Raw genomic sequence first — 5,967 nt, 5'->3', positions numbered from 1 at the left:
TGTCCATCAGTCTGTCCATCAGTCTGTCCATCTCTGTCCATCAGTCTGTCCATCAGTCTGTCCATCTCTGTCCATCAGTCTGTGTCCATCAGTCTGTCCATCAGTCTGTCCATCAGTCTGTCCATCTCTGTCCATCAGTCTGTGTCCATCTCTGTCCATCAGCCTGTGTCCATCAGTCTGTCCATCAGTCTGTCCATCTCTGTCCATCAGTCTGTCCATCTCTGTCCATCAGTCTGTCCATCAGTCTGTCCATCTCTGTCCATCAGTCTGTCCATCAGTCTGTCCATCTCTGTCCATCAGTCTGTCCATCTCTGTCCATCAGTCTGTCCATCAGTCTGTCCATCTCTGTCCATCAGTCTGTCCATCAGTCTGTCCATCAGTCTGTGTCCATCTCTGTCCATCAGCCTGTGTCCATCAGTCTGTCCATCAGTCTGTCCATCTCTGTCCATCAGTCTGTCCATCTCTGTCCATCAGTCTGTCCATCAGTCTGTCCATCAGTCTGTCCATCTCTGTCCATCAGTCTGTGTCCATCAGTCTGTCCATCAGTCTGTCCATCAGTCTGTCCATCTCTGTCCATCAGTCTGTGTCCATCAGTCTGTCCATCAGTCTGTCCATCAGTCTGTCCATCTCTGTCCATCAGCCTGTGTCCATCAGTCTGTCCATCAGTCTGTCCATCTCTGTCCATCAGTCTGTCCATCTCTGTCCATCAGTCTGTCCATCAGTCTGTCCATCTCTGTCCATCAGTCTGTCCATCAGTCTGTCCATCTCTGTCCATCAGTCTGTCCATCAGTCTGTCCATCTCTGTCCATCAGTCTGTCCATCTCTGTCCATCAGTCTGTCCATCAGTCTGTGTCCATCAGTCTGTCCATCAGTCTGTCCATCTCTGTCCATCAGTCTGTCCATCTCTGTCCATCAGTCTGTCCATCAGTCTGTGTCCATCAGTCTGTCCATCAGTCTGTCCATCAGTCTGTCCATCTCTGTCCATCAGTCTGTCCATCAGTCTGTCCATCTCTGTCCATCAGTCTGTCCATCAGTCTGTCCATCTCTGTCCATCAGTCTGTCCATCAGTCTGTCCATCTCTGTCCATCAGTCTGTGTCCATCAGTCTGTCCATCAGTCTGTCCATCAGTCTGTCCATCTCTGTCCATCAGTCTGTCCATCAGTCTGTGTCCATCTCTGTCCATCAGCCTGTGTCCATCAGTCTGTCCATCTCTGTCCATCAGTCTGTCCATCAGTCTGTCCATCTCTGTCCATCAGTCTGTCCATCAGTCTGTCCATCTCTGTCCATCAGTCTGTCCATCTCTGTCCATCAGTCTGTCCATCAGTCTGTCCATCTCTGTCCATCAGTCTGTCCATCAGTCTGTCCATCAGTCTGTGTCCATCTCTGTCCATCAGCCTGTGTCCATCAGTCTGTCCATCAGTCTGTCCATCTCTGTCCATCAGTCTGTCCATCTCTGTCCATCTCTGTCCATCAGTCTGTCCATCTCTGTCCATCAGTCTGTCCATCAGTCTGTCCATCTCTGTCCATCAGTCTGTCCATCTCTGTCCATCAGTCTGTCCATCAGTCTGTCCATCTCTGTCCATCAGTCTGTCCATCAGTCTGTCCATCAGTCTGTGTCCATCTCTGTCCATCAGCCTGTGTCCATCAGTCTGTTCATCAGTCTGTCCATCTCTGTCCATCAGTCTGTCCATCTCTGTCCATCAGTCTGTCCATCAGTCTGTCCATCTCTGTCCATCAGTCTGTCCATCAGTCTGTCCATCAGTCTGTCCATCTCTGTCCATCAGTCTGTGTCCATCAGTCTGTCCATCAGTCTGTCCATCAGTCTGTCCATCTCTGTCCATCAGTCTGTGTCCATCAGTCTGTCCATCAGTCTGTCCATCAGTCTGTCCATCTCTGTCCATCAGCCTGTGTCCATCAGTCTGTCCATCAGTCTGTCCATCTCTGTCCATCAGTCTGTCCATCAGTCTGTGTCCATCTCTGTCCATCAGTCTGTCCATCAGTCTGTCCATCTCTGTCCATCAGTCTGTCCATCAGTCTGTCCATCTCTGTCCATCAGTCTGTCCATCAGTCTGTCCATCTCTGTCCATCAGTCTGTGTCCATCAGTCTGTGGACAGGTTGAATCCAGGTGTTTGTTTTCTAACAGGCTCTGGGATCCAAAACAATCAGGACTAATGTCAGAATACAGTTGGATATTATGGGATGGATATCAGTGCATTAGTTGGTTTGGGTTCACTTCTTCTCTTTGTTTCTAAAATGACTCACAAATGGTTTGGACTGAATTTATATCAACATTGATTTTATTTTGTTTTTTTCTCCCTGACTCTGATCTTCACTGTTCCTCCTCTGATCGTCTGTAATATTTTTCTGCTCTGACTGTAAACGATCATCTCCATCTACTGTCATCACATCTGACTGAGGAACAAACATCTGCCATTAAACTACAGTCAAATATGGAGGTTTATCAACTCTATGGACATAAATCTGTGGACACGTCATGTCTCCAGCTGTCAGATGTCCTGTTCAGGAGGATCAGACACACAAACATTAATATTAATAATCAATAGGATATCCATCCCATAATATCCAGCTCTATTCTGACAGTAGTCCTTATAGTTTTGGATCCCAGAGCCTGTTAGAACACAAACACCTGGATTCAACAGGTCCACAGACTGATGGACACAGAGTGGATCAGTTCAATGTGACCTGAGGATAAGGACGTGTTTGAACAGTTTATTTAATGAACAGGAGCGAAGGGAAGGTGTTCAGCGTCTCCAGTCAGAGACCAGTGTTCAGGAAATAAAACAAACAGGTTGTTTAAGTCACTTTATTTATGCAAAACGGAACATTTCACTCATTAGTCAACTCCAATGGAACCTCCAGACAAAAGTAGACAAGTCCTTAAATAATAATAATAATAATAATAATAATAATAATAATAATAATAATAATAATAATAATAATAATAATAAAAGAGTAGAGAAAAGAACATATAGAATTATTAGACTGAAGAAGGTGGTGGAGTACAGAAATAAATACCAGTAAATAAAATACATGGAGCAGCAGGAATTAAGTTTTCATTCAGAGATTTAAAAAAAAGTGTTTTTAAATGGATGTAATAAAGTATAAATTTGAGAAAAATAACAGCTGAATTAGTTTCATGCTGAAGCAGATGAGATGAAAGTCAGGTGACCCTCAGGTGGTGACTTTTCTTTATTTCTGTAACTGATCATTTTGAGTGAAACTGATCATCAAACACCAACCACAGAAGCTGTTGAAATCACACAAGTGTCACATGACGTAGTTTAATCTTCATATTATTAAAATGAAAATCACCATTTTTAAATGTTCATCCACATTTAAAACTGTTGAATGAATTTCATGTAAAACTGTAACAAAGGAATGAATACGGAGAAATAAGTTTGGATCCATTTGTGTCCAAAGAAGAAGACGCAGATCACGTCAAATACGCTGTGAACGTGGAGCGACAGGACGACGCTCACAGTCCGTACTTTGGACAAAGGTTCTTATCGTTAACAAATACTAATGAAATGACCCAAACTAGAACTGTAAAAACATTTTCATTAACTGAAATAAATAAAAACTAGAATTAAAAGAAAAAAAACATAACTAACTGAAACTGTATTGTGTGTTTACTAAACTAACTAAAACGGATAAAATTCTGGATCAAATTCCCTTGGTTTTGGTCTTTGTCAATGTCAGATTGATGTTCAATGGATTTCTTTGTCTCTCTCAGTTTTCTGTGCTGTCACCATACGACACTTTTTGCTCCGTCACTTGTGTTCACTTGTGGTTTCCAGTCGTCTTCTGGTCCCCACTCTACCTGGAAACATGGAGACTAAAGCAGCAGAGTCCTGTCTGGGATTGATTTGAATAGGAGCACAGAGAAGAAGAGAAAAGAGACCACTGAACTACAACTGAACTACAACTGAACTACAACTAAACTACAACTGAACTACAACTGAACTACAACTGAACTACAACTGAACTACAACTAAACTACAACTGAACTACAACTGAACTACAACTAAACTACAACTGAACTACAACTAAACTACAACTGAACTACAACTGAACTACAACTGAACTACAACTAAACTACAACTGAACTACAACTGAACTACAACTAAACTACAACTGAACTACAACTGAACTACAACTGAACTACAACTAAACTAAACTACAACTGAACTACAACTAAACTACAACTAAACTACGACTGAACTACAACTGAACTACAACTGAACTACAACTGAACTACAACTAAACTAAACTACAACTGAACTACAACTGAACTACAACTAAACTACGACTGAACTACAACTGAACTACAACTGAACTACGACTAAACTACGACTGAACTACAACTGAACTACAACTAAACTAAACTACAACTGAACTACAACTGAACTACAACTAAACTACAACTGAACTACAACTAAACTACAACTAAACTACAACTGAGCTACAACTAAACTACAACTGAACTACAACTAAACTACAACTAAACAACAACTGAACTACAACTAAACTACAACTGAACTACAACTGAACTACAACTAAACTACAACTGAACTACAACTGAACTACAACTAAACTACAACTGAACTACAACTGAACTACAACTAAACTACAACTGAACTACAACTGAACTACAACTGAACTACAACTAAACTACAACTGAACTACAACTGAACTACAACTAAACTACAACTAAACTACAACTGAACTACAACTGAACTACAACTAAACTACAACTGAACTACAACTAAACTACAACTGAACTACAACTGAACTACAACTAAACTACAACTGAACTACAACTAAACTACAACTGAACTACAACTGAACTACAACTAAACTACAACTGAACTACAACTGAACTACAACTAAACTACAACTGAACTACAACTGAACTACAACTAAACTAAACTACAACTGAACTACAACTAAACTACAACTAAACTACGACTGAACTACAACTGAACTACAACTGAACTACAACTAAACTAAACTACAACTGAACTACAACTGAACTACAACTAAACTACGACTGAACTACAACTGAACTACAACTGAACTACGACTGAACTACGACTGAACTACGACTAAACTACGACTGAACTACAACTGAACTACAACTAAACTAAACTACAACTGAACTACAACTGAACTACAACTAAACTACAACTGAACTACAACTGAACTACAACTAAACTACAACTAAACTACAACTGAACTACAACTAAACTACAACTGAACTACAACTGAACTACAACTAAACTAAACTACAACTGAACTACAACTAAACTACAACTAAACTACGACTGAACTACAACTGAACTACAACTGAACTACAACTAAACTAAACTACAACTGAACTACAACTGAACTACAACTAAACTACGACTGAACTACAACTGAACTACAACTGAACTACGACTGAACTACGACTGAACTACGACTAAACTACGACTGAACTACAACTGAACTACAACTAAACTAAACTACAACTGAACTACAACTGAACTACAACTAAACTACAACTGAACTACAACTAAACTACAACTGAACTACAACTAAACTACAACTAAACTACAACTGAGCTACAACTAAACTACAACTGAACTACAACTAAACTACAACTAAACAACAACTGAACTACAACTAAACTACAACTGAACTACAACTGAACTACAACTGAACTACAACTAAACTACAACTAAACTACAACTGAACTACAACTGAACTACAACTGAACTACAACTAAACTACAACTGAACTACAACTGAACTACAACTAAACTACAACTGAACTACAACTAAACTACAACTAAACTACAACTAAACTACAACTGAACTACAACTGAACTAAAACTGAACTACAACTGAACTACAACTGAACTACAACTAAACTACAGCTGAACTACAACTAAACTACAACTAAAC

The sequence above is a fragment of the Sphaeramia orbicularis genome, unplaced genomic scaffold, assembly GCF_902148855.1.
Source record: "Sphaeramia orbicularis unplaced genomic scaffold, fSphaOr1.1, whole genome shotgun sequence".
NCBI lineage: Eukaryota > Metazoa > Chordata > Actinopteri > Kurtiformes > Apogonidae > Sphaeramia > Sphaeramia orbicularis.
This window is presented reverse-complemented; position numbering follows the sequence as displayed.